Source organism: Pongo pygmaeus, chromosome 1, assembly GCF_028885625.2.
Source record: "Pongo pygmaeus isolate AG05252 chromosome 1, NHGRI_mPonPyg2-v2.0_pri, whole genome shotgun sequence".
In the NCBI taxonomy this organism is placed as follows: Eukaryota; Metazoa; Chordata; class Mammalia; order Primates; family Hominidae; genus Pongo; species Pongo pygmaeus.
In genome coordinates, this window is record NC_072373.2 from 29,812,528 (window position 1) to 29,833,405 (window position 20,878).

Below are 20,878 nucleotides of genomic sequence, written 5' to 3' on the forward strand. Positions count from 1 at the left end.
GTTGGTTGGTTGGTTGGTTTGTTTTTGATACATGGTCTTGCTCTGTCGCCCAGGCTGGAGTGCAGTGGCATGATCTCGGCTCACTGCAATCCCTGCCTCTCAGGCTCAAGCGATCTCCCACCTCAGCCTCTGAAGTAGCTGGGACTACAAGCATGCACACCTCCACACCCGGCTAATTTTTGTATTTTTTTGTAGAGATGGGGTTTCGTCATATTGCCCAGGCTGGTCGCAAACTCTTGGGCTCAAGCAATTGGCCCACCTTGGCCTCCCAAAGAGCTGAAATGAGAGGTGTGAGCCATTGTGCCCAGCCTGTGCAATGAGTCTTTATTGGAATAAATTAAATTACACATTTATTTGGGGCTTCAAAACATCTTCCCATAACCTTGGTATTTGATCTTTGCAACTGCAACAATATGAGGCAGGAAGTGTCAGTTTCCCAGTTTCCCTGTAGAGGAAGAAGCATTGGCTTAGTACTGTGGTTTGAATGTCCTCTCCAAAACTCATGTTGAAACTTAATCCCCAATGTGGCAGTATTGAGAGGTGGGCCTTTAAGAGGTGATTGGTTATGAGGGCTTGGCTTTCATGGATTGATTAATCCATTCTTGAATTAATGGGTTAATGGATTAATGAGTTATCATGGGAAGGGAACTAGTCGCTTATAAGAAGAGGAGGAGAGTCCTAAGTGGGCACATGGGAGCACCCTCAGCCCCCTCTCCATGGGATAACCTGTGGGCCACTTCAGAGTCCCCACCAGCAAGAAGGCTGTCTCTCACCAGATGTGCCCCCCCAACCTTGGATGTCTCAGTCTCCAGAACTGTAAGACATAAATCTTGTTTCTTATAAATTATCCAATTTCAGATAGTCTCTTATAAACATTCAAAAACAAATAAAGACATTTTGAGAGGACGAGTATCCTGCCCAAGGCCGTGTGATCACAAAGATGTAGGGCCAGTTGGGTACTCAGTCTTTATAGGGCCCCACAGTGCTTTAGAGGGGAAATAATAAGAACCCACCATTTTCTGACCACCCTAATTAAATGGGGATTTGCTCTGCTTTGGATACTATAAAAGATACCAGTACAGCTCATGGGATCAATGTCCTCTTCTTTGTTAGAGGAGTCCCTTGCTGTGATTCTCTTGGATACATTTTAGGACTTTCTTCCATGTTTCTCAAATGCCATAGGAACACATTTGCTTCCACTTTCTGCCCTATCCCACCGATCTCCTTCCTACCTCTCACACACATTTGAAAGGCTGAATGAGTCTACTAATGATTTTAGTGACTGAAATGCAATCTAATAGAATAATAGACTATTAATTAACATCAATAAATAATGTACTTTTGTTCAAGTTTACAGTTACAGTGTTATATAGCTACCAGCACTTTACAGTTTACAAAACCCCTTTCCTTCATTAACATCTAAAAATAATCTCCTGTTGTTGGATTGGGTAGATCTGACTTTAGTTAAAGAAGCCTCATGATTTTAGCTTTCTGGAGTAGGGAGAGGGACCTATAATTTAGAATAAAACCATTTCAGTAAGGTGTGATGAAATGAAACTTAGGTCACGGTGTTTAGTTAACATCTCAGGAACATCACCACCAATGAAAAGCAAAGCCTTCTTCCTTTTAAATTAAATAATGAACAGCTGGATATTTTTGTTAGGAGCTGGTGGGTTAGCTAACTGCACTTATTTACATTTTAGAATTACAGGCTAAAGACTAATTAACTGGCTAGAGCATATGCAATGGACCGTGGCAGTCTGCAAAGATTAACGAATTAATTAGTTATTTCCATCCGTTACAATTTTATTCTTTTCCTTGGAAATGAGTGGCCTGTTTATTTCAGCCTTTAAAAGTTTCAGAGCAGGGCTGTTCATTCAGCTTTCTGAATGGCTGAATAGAACAATAAGATTGTGTAACAACTGGGACACGTCAGTGCCTTTGTCAGGGGATAATGTAAGCTATAGAAAGCCCTTTTCATCTTTTAGCAAGGGCCCATTATTCCTATGTATCTCTCTTCTCTGCTTTATGAAAAGGTTTGTACAGTAAATAATGACCAACTATGTAGTAGTTCTTTCTTCTTTTGCCAAACTCTTTTTAGCTTTGGCAGCAATTTTGTTTTCCCTGTCATCATCTAATGTCTATTTATTTTACATTGCTACAAAGCCAGTGAAATTCCCTTATAAATCCCAGGTCATGAAGATGAAGCAGCAATTCGATTCCTTTTATTAAACGTCTCCAGTGTCCTCTGCTTTTTCTAATTAGGTTCAAAGTGGTCAGTGGCTTAAAAAGCCTGTGGGCAGGAATCAAATCTGTTTGAACAACGCATTCCTAAAGGCCATGCATATTAGATCCTTGGATTTAATTAGAGGAGAGGTATCAACACTCAGATACTCTCTGGATGCATTTAGGATTGTCACCAAAAGGTCCTGTTTCTACACAGGCTATTTGACCGAATTCCTCTCCTCCCTTTGGCTCTCCCTCTCCCTAACATACAATAGACATTAGGTATTCAGAGCCTGGGGCTATTACTCACCACTGGTTCTCAGAGGCTGCAGTTTTCTTTTGTCAGCACTGCCACAGCATGAAGGTGAGAACAAGAAGCTCTGAAACTGAAGAGAAAAAGATAAAAGGAAAAGTATGCAGGAGAAAAGAGAGGCTCTTAGCTGCTCTGTCAACTCGATTTCTCTCCTTTGCCCCAGGCGTGTTCTGAAGATGGATGGGCGTAGGTACAGGTGGTATATGACAGCAGCTGTGATTTCCATCTGGGTACCATTTAGTAGCAGATAGATTTTTCAGGCCAAAGTCTTTTCCAATTGTTGTGGTTAGAGAGCGGAAGTGAGAGGCCCACTGTGTTTTCTTCCACCTCAGGTGCTATTGTTCCAAACCATTGTTTCTCCCAGGGTTGGCTTGCTATCAAACAAGAGAATTAGAAGGGAATTATTTGATTGTGGGGTGAGTGAATGCGAGAGTTAACTGATGAGAGGTGATGGAGCTCAGACACAAACCGTCTCATGGAATACATTAAATATTAGATGTATCCAACACATACTCCTCATGTTGTCTATTTCCCTCCTTCTAAGCTATAAGACTGTCAGGGGACATGGTGCTCTTCTGGGGAGTAATGTACACATTTGTGTCTGCGCAGTGCTAAAACAACTGGTTCAACTGGTTGGTTGAACTGTGAAAAATTCAGTACAGTAACTAAAGCTCATTTTTGGTTGTGCTAAGAAACCAGCTTCTCTTTTACCTCTATGACAGAATTGACAGGTGTCTACATGTGATGCCAGGACAACCACCCCAGCCAATGGATTCTTCCCAACAAAAACATTTTTAAAATATTACGTATCTGAAAATATTTTAAGTATGCTATTTGATTAAATTTTTTTTAAATCTAACTTGCTATTTTTTTAAATTGAACATTTGTGTTTTTTAACCAGCTGTATCAGTGTGACATGGGCATGATAGAATTCAATTATTGTTTTGGAGTAAATTTGCTTTATAGTTTGTTCTCTATATCTTTTCAACTCACCTGTCAGGGACGTCTATAAGAGTCAGGCTGTTTTCTGCTCTTCACGGATGTTTTTGGGGAGTGAAAGCTGGTGATTTTCCATCAACTAAAAATGCTTTTTGTCAAAGAGACAGCACCAATGAGGTGCTCAAGGGCCTAGTTCTTCATGTGATTTGGATTTGAGACCCGAGGTGTTTCACAAGCATTCACAAGAATTAGCAAATCTGATCGAGGGAGAGATTGCGATATCTTTTCTGGCAAACCAAGCTCCTTTTTCTTTGCTAATATGGACATTTTCCAATGTTGACCCAGATTCTTCAGCTTTCCTAATGTATTCAAGGTCAGTGCTTCTATCCCTAAGGAAAAACCATTCGTGGGAGCCATGATCAAGGGTGATTTTATTTTGCCCCCCAGTTGACTGCCCTTTTACCTCCCAAAATCCAGAAAATAAAGTAAGAACATGTTGGTAAATATGATGAAAGAGTACTTGATTCTTGCATTGAGTTTTAGAAGGAAGAATTCCTGGGCAGGGGGAAGCTAAGAGTGAGGCGGTGATGGTGGATGAGGTTAGGGGGTTAGCAGATACATAAACAGAACATCTGGAGCTGTGATCCAGGGTTTTTTAAGAAGTTGTGCTAGAAAAAGGAAAAATAAACAGGTGTAATTAATTTTAATAATATATTTTACTTAACTTAATATAGTATGTATTAATGAGATATTTAATCTTCTTTTGTTGTACTAAATCTTCAAAATCTTGTGCATTTTTTGCATTTATAGCACATTCCTCAGTAGCAATGTGAGGCTATACTGTACTGGACAGTATAGATCTGGTGTGAACAGGTAAAGGAGAGCTAGCTTTCACTGAGCACTTTCTATGTGCAAGGCATTATAGTAGTTATTAATATAGATTATGGTTAGCTTTCATAACGACCCTAGGAGGTGCTAATTATTTTCATTTTACAGAAGAATGGATGTAGCCATAAAATTTATTATCCAAACTGGGGCCCTTTCAGAATGATAAGGCAACTTTTATTAATTATCAAGGGACAACAGGTATAGCTTGTACTGTACCAGGAAAAGTGGAATGAATGGTCACCCTAGATGGGAAAAGAGGCTAGAATAAATTAACTAACTTGCTCAAGATCCTAAAGCTCATAAATGGCAGCATGATTTAAGATTTAAAGCCATATCTGTTTGTGTCAAAAGCTCATGCGACTCCAGTATTTTTTCTAGATTTCTCCCTTGATGATTTGGTTAACCATTCTAACTTGGAAGTATTGGTCTCAAAATCTGTTGACAGCATGGCTTTCCATTAAGCAAAAAACAAACAAAACAGACAAACAAAAAAACAACTTAGAGTCTACCTCTGTTCTTAGAAAGGCCCTTCCAGGGAAATAGAACTTACACAGAGGTTGACTACACACCTGTCATTTTTAGCAGAGCTTAGACCCCTTAGCTGTGTTATTTGGTGGCAGGTGGGAGGGTGGTGGAGATTGCAGGCAATTTTCTCTCAATGCTCTGGTTCACCCCATTGCTTTCCCTGTTGGAAAACGTATCACTGGAATCTGTTTACAGACTTGTAAGAGGGCCAGAAATGAATATAGGAAACAAAAACATCATGCCCTATTCTGGGAAAACTGTTTCTCTGTTCACAACAATTCTGACACCAAATGTGTGTTTTTTTTTTCTATACCAAGCAATTCAAATCTCTGGACACCAACCAGGTGTCCTACAACTCAATTCAATACTAACTCTCATTATGTGGAGTTAGCACAGACCTCACAGGTTAAGGGCTCAGCCCCACAAGACTGCCCCCCATCACTTTAGATGCCAGTTGCAAGTCTGGATCACTTGTACTTCTGACCGATCTTGAGGTCTTAATCAGAGATTCTCATAACCCTTTCCTCAGTTTGCTAATTTGCTAGAATGGCACACAAAACTCAGGAAAACATTTACTTATATTTACCAGCTAATTGTAAAGAGTATTATAAAGGATATGGATGAACCAAATGAAAAGGTACATAGGCTGAGGTCCAGAAGAGTCGTGAGTACAGGAGCTATTGTCCCTGTGATGTTGTGAATAACAGACACTCCTATCACTCAGGAAATTCCAAGGGTTTTAAGAGCTTTGCACCAGAAACTGGAGACAAAGACCAAATATGTTTCTTATTAGAAATATTATAATTATACACCTACTTTCTCCATCTCCCTTTAGATCCCCAGAATAATAAGACTTTCTTCATCTCCAATGTAAGCAAGTGGGTTCTCTGGTCCTTGGTCAGCATTTCTCCATTTGCCTGACTGTTCTGAGATGATCTCTTCCTCAGAAATACATTCATTGTCTCCTTTAAGTGATGCCAGAGCTAATGATGACTATAGGAAATCAAGATACAACAGAAGGAAGGTCTGGGACTGTTAATGTAAAGCTAGCATTTATTGAGTGATTACTGTGTGCCAGATACTGCTTTAATTGTTTTGTATCTTTAACATGTCTAATCCCAACAACAAGTCTATGGTATGGGAACTATAATTATCCTCATTTTACAGATAAGGAAGCTGTCTCAGAGAGATTGGGTAACTTGTTCAGTGTCACCTTGCCAATGTTACATATTAGTGCCAAAACTGGGTCCCAAACCCAGAGCTGGCTACGTACAAAGCACTCACATTACATTACGTAAAAATATGATTATGTAGAAATCAAACTCACCTCTATTACCAAGGGCATTACTTGGAAATATTGTATTGTATGTTTTCCTTGATATACTATTAAATCTTTCTTATCCTGAGATTCCCTGAAGAATATATGGCTACCAAATTGAATGAGAAGGGTGATTTTTTTGGTTTGTGGTTGGGTTTCCAGTAATGGGACAAGTTCCTTGGTATGTTTATATAAAAATTTGGGGCACTGTTAAGTAGATGGATCGAGAAGAGCCTGAGCAGCTTCTCAGTATAACTGGCAAACTTAATTTAAGATAAAACATTACGGTCCTGTCTCTCTCTATTTCTCAGTTATGCCCATATTTGAACATTTTAGAGGTTGACGAGCAATGCGAGTTTTTCTTATTTACGTTCTGCCCAGTAGGGTAGCCTCATCTAAGTTGTATGACTATACATGTTTACCATGAAATGCCAGAAAGCTGTTTTCAGGTGGAATTAAGAAAATGTGATCCAATATTAGAAAAGGAGAACAATTCCCATGTATTTGTTATCGTGATGCAGGGGGTGCCCAGGTGAAGTTGAATACCTGAGCTCTTCCTCTCTCCTGTTCTGGAATAGTACCTTATTGGGCCCTCTAAAGCACAAAGAAAAGATTTGGGTAGAATGATAATAACCAGATTTATTGTTTATGTTAGACATATTTTAGAATAGCCTGTGACTTTAATATGAATGGTTTGGTATTAAGTTTTATATTCCAATTGCCATAAAAAAATTGCTCTTTCCCTAAGGCAGAAAGAGCCAAGATCCTATCTGTTCTTTGTGTTAATTGTTGATAATGAGCATGAGATATAAAATGGCAGACACTGACCAAACTCACAGATTGTCCCCAGATAGAGAAGGGCTGGGTCTTCATTAGACTGTAAAAGTAGAAGTTTAGAGCCATTGACAAGCAGCAGCTGGCAGGGCGTTTCCAACTTATGCTCCTAAATAGCACAAGGTGGGTCTGCAGAATGTTATTGCCAAGTACCCCCTGAAAATAAATGCAATAATCTTCCTCATGTTCAACCTTTGTAGCAACCGTAGGGCTGGGGAAAAAATAAAATAAAAATTGCATTTATAGGCCTGGAAAAAATAGAGGAGGATTATCTCTCTCATAAAACCCAACTTCTAGACCTGAAATTGTATTTCTTCCAGACTAATATTTCAGTTTATCTTTGATCATTATAAATTATTCTTTTTCTGTTTCTTTCTTTTTAAAGTCCTGGTTGAGAAGGTAGTTGGCAGTCCTTTTCATTGCAGCTTAAATGGACTTATTTGTTGAAAAATACTCAAAAGTAAAAATTCTAGAGTGCTTCCCATTACACTCCTCTGAACCCACCAAGATTGCTGCATGGAGCTGTCTGTGTAAAATTATGGGCAGAGTCGGGTAACCATCTCTGGCTCCAGACTCAACTTTCCATAGCTCTCAATGCCAAATACGTTTGCTTACTCAGATTTTCACTTGAATCATAATCTTTTTTTTTCTTTTTTCTCTGTGGGTGATTCCAAGTTATGAGGAGATGGCTGGGCAACATTAGGGGTAGGGGTCTGAGAAAAGGCCACCTGGAGGGGGATAGGGGAGCTGGCGGGAAGGTGGCCAGGTCCTTAAGCCTTTCAGGTCGGAGAGATGATTTTCTCAGTGGAATTACTGGAGGCCTCAGCAATAAAAGCCTCCTTTCACAGTGTGGATACGTGGGTGCGTTATCAATGACAATGAAGAACAACTTCAACAGTGGAAAGTTACTTTTAGAGTCAGTGGAGGTCCTGATGGACTCTCATAAACACAGCAACTCTTCTAGCAGACTACAGCGGTGATGGATAACATCTCTCTTCCCCGTGTCTCTTGCAGCTTCCATATCTTCCTGAGGCATTGCAGCCTAAATTGGAACTCTGGAGCAGGAAGCTTGGTGATTCATTTTATTATTAGTAGTAACAATTCTAATAAATAAATTACTAACAATAATAAAACAATCACTAACATTTAAAACTTTATGGTTTACAAAGCATTTTCTCATTCATTATCTCATTTGAGATAATGGCTATGTGTCACAATACTCCTACCCCAGAGAGGACTTTCAGTGTACTTGTTTTCGGATCAAAGGAGAGGTTTCCCCCCAGCCCCTGGGAGTGGTGGTGAAGTGAATCTCTAAGGGTACTAGCCTGGCCACCCTGGAGAACACAGAAGGGAAAAGGAGGGAATCAAAGGGAAAAGAGTGGGTTTGATACCATTATGTGAAAGAGCTTTGTTTCTTCCCCATATATTTTTAAATGAACCCTTGGGACTTGGGGAGGTGGTTGGATGATCACATGCTCTTTGAATGCCTTATTGTGTTTGAAACATAAAGCTGCTTCATAAAAAGTTTGTATTGTGAAATGTCAGGTTTTTGGCATGTATCATATTTGTCAAATGAGGTTATATAAGCTGAGCTTTCCAGCATGGCCTCCTCTCGTCTAGCACTGGAGAAAAGGCTCCTAGAGAAAAGCCTAAGCCAGGTAAAGCCAGGTTGTGCTGAGTTTCCAAAGTTGTGAAAAACCACTCAGAAAGGAAATCTTTGGAAAGGGAAACTACTGAATCCTAGAAAACAAACTAGGACGTACAGCAAGTTTGTATGCTTTTGAAGTATCAGGAAGAAGGAGGGTGATTGATCATAAATTGCTAGTGAGTCCAGGTAGGGAAGAGTCAGATCATTTTTGTATCTTGTAGATGGAGCATCAGTTGATTAACTGCATTCTCCATTCTAACCACCCCCTTCCTCTCCCCACAAAGTCGATCCACTGTTTATTGAATAAATAAATCTTCTAGGCAAACTTCAGTGGTGAATTAGCAAATGGAATACATGATAAAGTATCCCAAACTGAAAGTAAGATCAGGTAGTGATCTAGTGAGCAAGCACTTGCTGGCTGGCTTGTGTTGAGTTTAATGAAAATAGGATTAAAGTGAGAAAAGTCACAGACAGACTTTTGCAAGAGACCACAGCCTGTGTTTCCTCACCTGCTATGCAAAAACAAAATCCTAATTTGTTCTTGGTTGCACAGTTCCCAGAGTGACACAGAGTGGAGCTGAGCCCACCAGTGTTGTTCCCTGGGTTAATTCCATCAGTGAAAATAATCTGGGGCCTATGTAAAAGGGTGAGCTGCAACAGATATTGCTCTTTATTGCATTAACTCTGATTGCATTAACAATTTCCTCACATCTGATTCTGTCTTAGGTCTGATTCTCCTAGGTACCAATCAAGCTGCTTGTTTGTTCCCCTGTATTAATCCTCACCCTTTAGGTTTACCTGCTGGTAGGTGCTGCAAGGCCTCCTCTCAGTCCCCATTTCCATAGCACCCCCTCAAGCTGCCCTACAATCTCTGCCGCTGATCCAGCATGTTACTCTCTCACTAAGCTGAGTCCATTAGCTCTTGTGGGAACTGAAAGTCTCCTATTCCAAATCCAAGATGATTTCTGTCACTGTGATGTGGTTTGGCTGTGTCCCCACCCAAATCTCACCTTGAATTGTAAGAATCCCACATGTCAAGGGCAGGGCCAGGTGGAGATAATTGAATCATGGGCGTGGTTTCCCTCATACTGTTCTCATTGTAGTGAATAAATCTCATGAGATCTGATAGTTTTATAAATGGGAGTTCCCCTGCACACACTTTCTTGCTTGCAGCTATGTGAGACGTGACTTTGCTCCCCATTCACCTTCCATCATGATTGTGAGGCCTCTCCAGCCATGTGGAACTGTGAGTCCATTAAACCTCTTTCCTTTATAAATTACCCAGTCTTGGTTATGTCTTTATTAGCAGCATGAGAACAGACTAATATACATCGTGTCCCCTTTACACACTATAATGGAGAAGGAAGGGGAAAAGAAGGCAACCATCAATTTCTAGGTGACAGGCAAAGAGAAAGTTATAATAGAAAATGTCTTCTCAGTTGCAGTAATTTTGTGTGTATGCTTATTGCTTGAATAATAATAAATAAGGACTAGTTGATTAGCTGTGTTGATAGGATCATATCATGTTTCTTGGGGCACTTAGTAAAGAAGGAGGTTGGGCCCAATCAAACAGAGATGGAAAAGATACAAAATATTCAGACAAAAAAACATAGGCATGAAGACATAAATACAAAAACCACAACACTGCACACTGAGAAAGGTGGATTCGGGTTAGTGCTGGTGGGTTGGAGGAAGATCAATAAGAATGAAGCAATGCTCCCCAGCAGATGACCAACTTGAGATATATTTTAAAAGGAGTGGTGTGATTTGGCAAATATAAGGCCTCGTGCACAGTCTAAAAATCGATTCCACATTCTCAGTGCCTTTTACAGGGTGTTCGCACTAAAAGTGGTGTGGTGTATTTGTTTCCAGGCAAAATTCAATTTAAAAGCAGGAATAATTGAAAACATCATTTTGAATGATGTGGTTCTAAAAATGGAATAAAAAAATGTTGACAAGCCTTCTGAGCTCTCACCACTCCCGCCTTCTTGACTGCAAGAGGAACTGCTGAAGACTTAGATTTCTTTTGTTATCTGAGACACTTTATAATTCCTTTTAAAAGTGTGCGTATGTGCTGAACTAAGCCACGGTTACCTTCAACTCCTAGGCCAGTAAGCCAGTCAATTAACAGATGCTTAAGTCTGCCTTCTAAACACTTACAGTTAAGTTTTAGCAAGTTGAGGATCCACCCATTGAAATATTGTCTTTGACTCACTTAATGACTATCTGTAGGCCTAGCCATTTAAGACATCAGACCCAGAACTACTGTCTTGTTCTAGTCTCAGACAGGACTTTTGTTGCCCAAACTACTCTTTTATTAGTGAGGAAAAATCCCTGGGCAGTGTTTGCCTCAGTGGATCTAGGACATAAATTGTCTGCCTGTATTAAAAATTTCCTCCTCCTACTGCCTGACCAGCTTTGGGATGCTTCTGATGTTCTTACCTAAATTCTTCCTCCTCTATCAGGATAAGACCTGGAGTACTCACAGATGTCACAATTATACAGTTGCTCACGCTCGAAACCTTGGATTCAACATGACCTATTTCTCTCCCGGATTAAATCTGGCCAATTAGATCCTGCTTGTCCCACCTTCTTGGTGCTCTTAAATTCATCCCTCTTTTCATCTGCATGAATGTCTTTAGCTTTTCTTAGGTAGATTACTCCAATTACCCTCAAGTTGAATTCTTTCCTCTTTCTAATCCATTATCCACACTGCTGCCCAAGTTAACTTTCTTCGATGCAGATCTGTTTAAAAGCCATCAAGGGCTCCTTATCACCTTCAGGATAAATATCAAATTCTTCATTAAAGCATACAAGGTCCTTTATGGTCTGCTCTTTCCCTAACTGTCAGTTCTAATTTTTTCACGTACCTTCCTGTTCTCTTTTATAAAGCCAGATGGCACTAACGTGCTTGTCCCATAAAAGGGTCATGGTTTCAAGCCTCTGGGTTTTAAATCTAACTGTTTCCCATGAAATGCCTCTTCCTTAGCCCTTTTCCCATCTTGTCTGCTTAATGACCCTTACTTGTCCTTTAGCAATCAACACAAGTCCACCTTCCTCTGGGAAACCCTTCTGCACATCTCTGTGACAAGCAGGTGCTCTAACTCCCTGCTGCCTGTGCTCACCCAGCAGTCTGCCTACCAACTAGTATAACATTTTCACAGTTTGGTAATTGTTCATCTCTTATCTGTGTCTTCTTAGGGTCATTAACTGGCTTAAAAAGAGAACTTGGATTTTGTTTGCATATTTATCCATAGTACCTAGCACTTGTCACAGGAAATGCATATAGTGTGCATAAGTAAATCATTTGCAGGCGAGGCTCTGCCAATTTCTATGAAATATAAAATTTTCTCCGTGTCCATATCTTTTGTTGGACAAACCCAAGCCTCTTCTGGCATTTGCTTTGGAGATAGGTCACGGGAGCAGAAGCTCTTATAACCCCACCCTGGTTTGAAAAGCTGGAGTCAGTTTGGAGTTCCTTGGTGACCCTTGGATTTCTGGAGACCTCAAATATTTTACTTAACATTACCAATTACTTGATTAATGCTATAAAGTTTCAAAATACTTTCACAAGTAATACCTATTTTCACCCTCACTTGAAATATCTGGGAGCAAGTGAGCAGATATATTCATAATCCACACTTGAGGGATGAGAAAGCTGAAGCTCAAAATAGTTATTTAACCTGCGTGAGGTCACACAGTGGGTAGATGAGAACCTACAGCCACTCAGCTCAGGCTAGGTGTTAGTATCCAACTGCTACTTAACAAATTACCACAAACAGTGGCTTCAAACAACAGATGTTTACTATCTCATCATTTCCTTGGATCCTCTGCTTGAGGTCTCAAAGGGCTGAAATCAAGGTGTCACCTGGTTTGGTTTTTATCTGGACCTCAGGGTTCTCTTCCAAGCTTATTCATGCTGTTGGCAGAATCCAGCTTCTTGTGGTTATAGGAAATGAGGTCCTGTTTTCTTGCATGCAGTTATCCAGGCGTTGTTCTCAGAGAATAAGTCAACGACTCACATCTAAAACATGTGGCCTTATCACAATATGGCAACCTACTCCCTCAAAGCAAGTAGGAGAATCTCTCTCTGGTCTGTTAAAATGGAATCTTGTAGAATATAACCTAATCAGAGGGATGACTATCCCATCATATTCATAGGTCCTGCCCACTCTGAAGGAAGGAGATTGTACAGGACATGTGCACCTGGGGACAGAGACCTTGGGGGCCATCTTAGAATTCCACCGTCCAGGGGCCTGATGTCATCATTGCATTAGGCTGAGACTCCAACAGTCATAGAATGTGCCACTGAAAAGTTGCCATCTGCTCTGTGGTCTTAGTTTGGATAATTTCATGCTGAAAGAGAAATCATTATTGTATGTCCTGTGGGTAGTTTTTGTTTTGGGTAATTATTATCCTTTGGAATTTGTGACCTGAGAAGTGTTGACAGTTGGAGACTATTTTAACTTTTCTCTGCCTAGGAATACTTCAACTAAACATCCCAGATAGTCACTAGAAATTAATGTTCAGGAACAACTGGGCTTTAGAATCTCAACTTTTCAGTTTTCTTTGTGCAGACTTCAGCTGAAGAAATACAGATGGTCACTGCAAGGCTAGCCCTTGGAATAGAGACCTCTGCTAGATGGTCAGTTGAGAGTGTTTTTTCTCAAATTAGATTATGTCACCCAAGGAGTTTGAGGAGTCCAGAGTCCACCAAGGATCTAAGCTTTCCAGTTTTCCGTCTTGTGTTTGGGATGGGAGGCAGCCGGGCATTTGCCTTTGGACAATTTGTGCCTTCTGTGCTTTTGTGGGTAAAAAGTGTCTATTGCTTGCTTTTTTGAGGTAGCTTTTTAAGAATTTCTCTGTGTATGTTGCTGTTTTTGATCGGGTATGGTGATAGAAAAGAGTAGTAACATGGGACTTTGGGAGTGTTCACCTTAATCTTGGCATATAGATTCATAAATATATAGACTAGGGTGATAGCTCCTTTTCTTTCTGGAGTTCAACTCAGACATCTTTGCTTACAAAAAGTCAGAGCAGCTATTGTTTAATTTTTTTCATTAGGAAACTCACCAAATGTTTTGGCCCTAAATTCTCTATTTCTTCAAGCCAGCTGGAAAACACCACAAGTTGCAAGGAAACATTAACCCACTAAATTAGTCACACAAAAAAAATGTATGTATGAATTCTCTCTTGACCCAATTCTTTCTACTTGCTTTGTTCATTCCACCAATCAGTTTTATTTACTTTCATAGAAAAATGGAGCCTTTTGATTACTTGCTTTTGTTGCAACTTCCGTCTAAGTTTATGCCCACTAGGTCATGCCGGTAGACACAGATACCAACATGCTACATGCATGAGCATTCAACATCTGCATGATAACTGTGTTCAGTGTTGTAGGCTCTGAAGTATAATGCCGATCACATTGTGCAGCTCTGGAAATTTGGGATCAGGATACTTCTGACTTAGTGCGGCTTATTTACCAAGGAACTATCTATCAAGAAATGCATTATTGAGAAAATTAATAGCGGCTGTAAATAAGATAGCTAGCACTTACTGATTACTCACTGTGCTAGGTGATCTGTAAAGCAGATTTCACACGTTGTTTTATTTAAACGTCACACCCTCTATGAAGTAGGGACTATTGTTTTCCTAATTTTGTATTAAAAGTTGCTATTTACACTACTTAAGAGTAAAAACTTCAAGTATGTTCATACAGTTAAAAAGCCAAATACATTTTTGGTGTGATATTTATAAAACATTCTTATCTTTTCATTACAGAAGGTCTTTGAAGGTTTTATTAGTGACAATGTACACCGTGAGCTACAGGATCACTTCCACAGTTGGTTAGAACAACCTGCAAATGGACCCATTCTTGATCCCTGTGTTGATCAGTTATATTTTTTCTTTTCTAAACCCATATAATGTTTCCCTGTTCTCAACCAACCATCTGAAGAGTTTCCATAGTGCTCTGTGTGGAGAATCAGAAAGGATTCAGGTTTCTCTGGTCCAGCCTTTCTTTGATGAATTCCTGTTGGGGATATAAATAGATGGTCATCCAATTTCCAATGACATACCAGAGAGAGAGAGGGAGCGTGGAACTCTTTTTCATTAGAAAGTCCTTCTTTGTCTTAAACTGAAGTTTTTTTCTTTTGTATAGCAGTCATACACGTCTTTGTAATTCTTGACCTCAACATTTGCTCTTCTATCATTAAGTATTTCCTGTCTAAGGATAGACACCATTTCACCTGATCCTCTATGCTACACATCTAGTTTGAGTTCTATAGATCCATCCTTTCTATTAAGAAAACATCCAAAGCTTAAGTTCTTCTTAAGGCTTGTCAGTGACAGCAATGTTTATTGGAAGGAGAGGACACTGAATCACACAAGCCCCCTTTAAGAAAATTTAGAGTTAACATGTTTTCCCTATTTCACTTTGGCCTTTTATAGTAAGTTAATAAGGTTTGCCTTTAAGCTGAGGGTGGAAACAAAGGGTGGAGTGTGTGTGTGTGGAGTGAAAGGTTGGAAGGGTGGGCATAGGTGAGGTGGGATTAGTGCCCAAGAGGTAAAGTGCTTGAAGTGGAAGAGTTTATATATATGTTATGTGACATGGAAGAAGCCCATTGAATCAAAAAATTCTAACAATAACAAATGGCTATTTCCAAGTCAGGTGACAGCAACAGAATTGCTTCCAAAAAATGAATCTGCTGGGAAGCGGCACCAACCCCAGAGTTTCTTGCTTCCCCATGGGGTGGGATCACACAACTGGATTTATGTTGCACAATGATCTGGTGGATTCAGGGATAGGAAACCCTGTGAATTTCATCATGAGTTTCCCAAAGGTCACATTCAGGTGTATGTAATAGCTGGAAGTGGTACACAGTATTTGCATTCAGTTTGCAAGCAAACAGCTTGCTGTCAACATGTATCCCTTGCTATTTCTTGCCAACCTACTCTAACTGATGAGTAACTCATATTCATACTATATTATATTCACAAGAACATAGCACAAGTGCGTGCATGCGTGTGTGTGTGTGTGTGTGTGGAGTAGAGGATGAAGGGCAAGGGGTATACACAATATGATGGGAGATTATACAGGTCTAGCAAATATACAGAATGATGTTTAGTGGAAATAAGAATGAGTTAGAAAGTAGATCTGGATTTTAGGCTCAGCTATTCTACTGATCAGCTGAGAGATCACTGAAATACGACTTTACTTATCTGAGTCATAATTTCTTCATTTTATAAATTGTGAGTTTGAACTGGAAGTTCTCTGAGGTTACTTTCAGTGGTAACAAGTTAGAAGTAAGTTTTTTTTCTTGAATTGGCCACAGGGTCTTGGAAGTTAAGCTACTTCATACAATTCATCCCTGCCCCCAAATACAGGACATTTAATGGAGCCTGAATCTAGGAAACTGTTAGCTCTTGACAACTCCTTAACATATGCAGAGCTTTCTTATTTCTCACTTCTCTTAATTTTTCTGCCATTTACTCTTTCTCCTCATTTCTTGTTACTTTTAAGTTTCTTTTGTCTATCTTCCTTTTTCTAATATCTCGACTGAGACATGGGGTCAGTAAATATTACTTGGCATTCTTTGCTTGATCAAGGTTATTGGGATAAAATTCATCAGAAAACGCATAAATCTCTCGCTTTGACTGAAGTTTATATGTTTTATTTCTAACCTAAGCCGATTCCCTTTATGTAGGTATTTATAGAGGTAGAAGTCAGTGAGAAGCCACTCTGCTCTACCTTTTTGAATGTAAAATTGTTACATTAGAAGAAAAAAAATAAAAGCTTATCCAAGAGTAGCAGGGCTTCCAAGAGTGAAATCATCATCCCACCAAACAAAGCCGGTTGGGTGTGTTTGTATTCATAGCGCTTGTGCCTATTAGTTTCTTTAGTTCAAGTATGGGTGAAAGCTGCACAGGCTTTTTACTACAGTTATTTATATATATTTTAAAATCCATCAAAATTTCACTGAACTAATAAACCCAAGGCAGACATACTGTAGGATTTGTGAGGTAATGAATAGCACCCTTTGAAAACTCCATTCTGTTTTGCAGGCAGCCCATAGTGGTCAAAAGTTGTCTAGCCCCCATGTGTGAGAATAATGCTTTCAATAGACCACACTTTGCTTTGAGGAAGAACAGACCAGCTAATTGGATGATTAATGTTCAGTCCCAGGAAGGAGAGAATTACAACCCAAATGCATGATTTCATTACTTGATGCACTGAAATACACACACGCACAAAAAGGAAAAATTCTTTTGTTTTATAACAGAGGTACCTTGCATATACCAGGATGTGAAACCCCCTAAGGAATCTTAAGAGTTAAAGAAATACAATTATGAACCCAGAGTATTAGTAATTCTATTCACTAGACAAAGAATGTGTGGCTCTTAACCATCTTTTAAGGACGAATGTATTAGCATAGAAGTCCTTGAGTGTAGAAAGTAGGAGAGCTTAGAAAACTTTCCAGTTGCTGATTGTAGAACTTTAAAACTTGAGCTTAGATTGGCCTGACACTATTGAATTCAGAGCCTATTCACAATGTGTCAATATACTGTTATGTATTTTTGATTAGTTGCTTGATATGCATGAATATTGCCTTCTCAGCAAGCTGCAAGTTGCTTGAAGGTGAGTAAGAGTTTTATTTTTCTCATTTCCCTAGTTTTAGCAGCTGCTGATTTTGGCTGTCTCTGGGCATTAAAAGGTTTGGTGTCAAGAAGTTGGGGTGCTAACTGTGGTTCAGTTCCCAGATCCCTGAAGGTATCTGCAAGCTGGGGCCAATAGCTAATCTAAGGAGGCTAGAAAGCTCCTTAGAGCCAGAAGGTAAGATAACTTTATTCTAGTGGGCTCTGGATATTAAAAAGAAAAAAGTGAGAAAAGAAAAGACAGACAGATAGAAGGAAGAGAAAAAGAAAGAAGGAAGGAAAAAAAAGCTATAATCATTGGAAAGTAGATAATACTCGGGCCATTTCTACCCCTCTATTTCTCTGAGAACCAGGGAGCATGTTTTCTTTTTAAAAAATAACTATCCCACTTGACTGATCCTATTCCCTGCTATTTTCCAGTAGCACATCCCCTGTGGAAAATGACAAACAAATCTTGGGGTTAAAAGTAGCTAGTTCTCTCACTCAGAAAGGAGAAGAGCCTCTTGGCAAGTAGAATTGAGGCTCCTCTGTAACCCTCCCCTGCTTAGGACCTTGTCTGCAAGCAACACTATACTATAGTACAAAGCAATAATACTATACTTGAATAGTATTTGAAACTCAAAAACTGAAATACAGAACAGTCACCAGCAACTTTTTTTTTCCTCCCTGAGAGTAACAAATATTTGGAACAGAATCCCAGGCCCAACTGTAAGCAGCACAGAAGCAATTAGATGCTGCCCTAGGAAAAAAAGAGCTTATTGGAAAGGAATGGCCTCCACGGACCCCACTGACCTTCTCCTGTTCCCTGTGTTTCTTACACTCATATGAATAATGAGTGAATTTGAGACCACTATACACCCGCGCTTAGCTCTTTCTGCTTTTTATGTTCTTCATTTGCTACTTCCATATGGTAGAGTAATTCTCCAAAAATTTAGCCCTGGTATATTAACTGGCCATTCTGGGTGGGAAGAGAATGTTAGGCTTATAAAGCAGCCGATAAAAGAGTCTTGCACTGTGCTTAAACACAGCACACTCTTCTAATATTTATATAAGCAAATGGGATTACCCATTTGCTGTCTACTTCAAAAGTAAAACTGGCCTAATCACTGAAGCTGGGTGCAGGAATTTGTAGATGCGTGCCTTATAGAACAGAGACCATGATCATTATTAATTTGGGATGTAAGCTGTTCTCTGGGGTTTCTCACCCACTAAGAGTAAAAACTGCCTAGATGTTCTTTCTAAGTGAAATTGGTGGGGCCCACAGGCTTCTGTGATTTAGCAGCCCCAGAGCAAAGAGGTCAGTTTCCCAGGATTCCAGGCCCCCAGCAGAAGCTGACTCTACAATGATGACAGAATCAGATAAGATAAGCACAATCAGCCTGTCCTCCTCACTGCAGCCAAACTGCTTAACTCCATGGGCAGCAATGATCATTCCTGTCGTCCAAAAGCCTTTTTTAGTAAATTAGATGTATTGATATTTTCAGTTGGGTTGATACCTCACAGTGGCAGGGCACTGATCTTTTCCATTGTTCCTCATAAATCGAAAAATAGTGAGGATGATATATTGGCATACTGGTCCATCACCCAATAAAATAGTTTTTCCCTGCTAGTTTCTATGCCATCATGCAACAGAGAAAAACCATCGGGGGCAGATATAATTTCCATCATTCAGGAAATTGGTTTTGTCATTGTCTTATCCAAATGCATTCAATTATTGAGGTTTTTTTGGCTTATGACATTGTCTGAGGTTTAGGGCAGGACATCTAGCTAGAGTCATATTCCATCCTCTTGAAACTTAGTGTCTCTGTATTTTTATGCTATTTTATGAGGGGATTAACCTCTCCAAGGTTGGAATTTGCCTGCTTTGTATAAACTAACCCTTCCAGAGAGTTTTCATAATATATTGAACACCATTCCTGGAAACATGGATAGCTATGTGCTGACACTCCATGCCGGCTACTTATGTTTTAAAAGAACAAAGATCAGAATGGTTGAGTGACTTGTCCAAAGCCACAGAATAAATCTGCCTTTGAAGTGGTAAACAACAACAACAACAACAACCACCACCAAACCAGATTTTCTAAATTTTCACTTTTGTCAAATGCTGAACTGATTGGATTTAGCGGTAAGAAGTGGGATCAGATAGAGTGGATTGCAAAGAGATGCCAGCCAGGCTGCAGACTGTTCTTCAGATCTGGAGAGAAGAAATTCAGCTGAGTAGCAGGTCCCTCTAGGCTTCATACAAAAGGACAAAAAAGAATTGTTCTGAAGGGCACCAGAAATCTAAAGTCTGAGGGTGAGGCTGTGTTGGGAACCTGAACTCATTGGAATCAAGAGAAGTGAATCAGCCATAGGTTGGCTTGTTTCACTCACTGATGTTCTTGCTGAGGTGGCTCATTTGTATTGACTCAACTAACCTTGTGACCTGGATCCAGGGTACTTTGAGAGTAACATGAAAGTAACCCTACTGAGATTGACTTCCTGTGTGTTTCTGAATGAAGATAGTTTTGACTCAAAAAGGTCATTATAAAACAGACATGCCACTTTGGGAGGCCGAGGCAGTTGGATCACGAGGTCAGGAGATTGAGACCACGGTGAAACCCCGTCTCTACTAAAAATACAAAAAAATATTAGCCGGGCGCGGTGGTGGGCACCTGTAGTCCCAGCTACTCAGGAGGCTGAGGCAGGAGAATGGCGTGAACTCGGGAGGTGGAGCTTGCAGTGAGCCGAGATCACACCACTGTACTCCAGCCTGGGCGACAGAGCAAGACTCCGTCTCAAAAAAATAAATAAATAAATAAATAAATAAATAAATAAATAATAATAATTTAAAAAAACAGACATGCAAGAAAAGTTAGCTGCCAAAACCTGAAGATTTTGATTGCAATGGGGTTGAGGAGGTTTTGCTTTCTTGGCGGGCAAGAAGCATCATTCTCATGTTCTTCCCAATTCTTCTGTTACTGGGGCCATCATCTTGTTGAAAGTTCCTTTGCTCTGGCAAAAAAATGAATGAATGGCCTGAGAGACCCTTTTGCAGCCCCAAATAGTTGAAACAGCGAAGTGCTATGTTGTGTTCTTATGTTTAATAGTGGCTTGTGAATTTTGTGGGTGTCTCTCACCCTTTGCTTTCCTTCAACATATACTTTCTCTATCCTCCCTAAATACAAATTTAAGGTTCAGTTTCGTGTCTTAATTCAGGTTCTCAGGAGAAGCAGATTTCTCTTTTCCATTCGATTCTACCTAGTAAGGGCTGGAACTACTATCAAACTGAAGTTTCCTATGCATTCATTTGAGATGACTCTGCAGATGATAATGACCCAGGTTCAATCAAGCAGGAGGGGAGCTGAAAGATATTTCAGACTTCTGTGGATAATAAATCAAGTCTAGGAGACAATATTTTACATTTACATTCATTTATTTCATCCTTACAGTAAATACAAGGTTTCTAGGTCAGCCGCAGACTGATGATCTATGTCTCAGTGCCAGTTTTCCATGTCCGTTTCTTCTTCAGGGTATCATGATGAAATTATGA

At 39.8% G+C, this 20,878-nt stretch overlaps 1 protein-coding gene across 1 annotated transcript in view; it reads left to right on the forward strand.

The window, feature by feature from the left end:
• Nucleotides 1-684: 684 nt before the first annotated feature.
• The window catches only part of LOC129041630 (uncharacterized), a 118,886-nt gene continuing 98,692 nt past the window's right edge, over nucleotides 685-20,878 (forward strand). The window contains exon 1 of the mRNA XM_054497084.1: nucleotides 685-816. The gene's annotated coding sequence lies outside the window, so the exon portion shown is untranslated. The remainder of the gene's footprint in view (nucleotides 817-20,878) is intronic.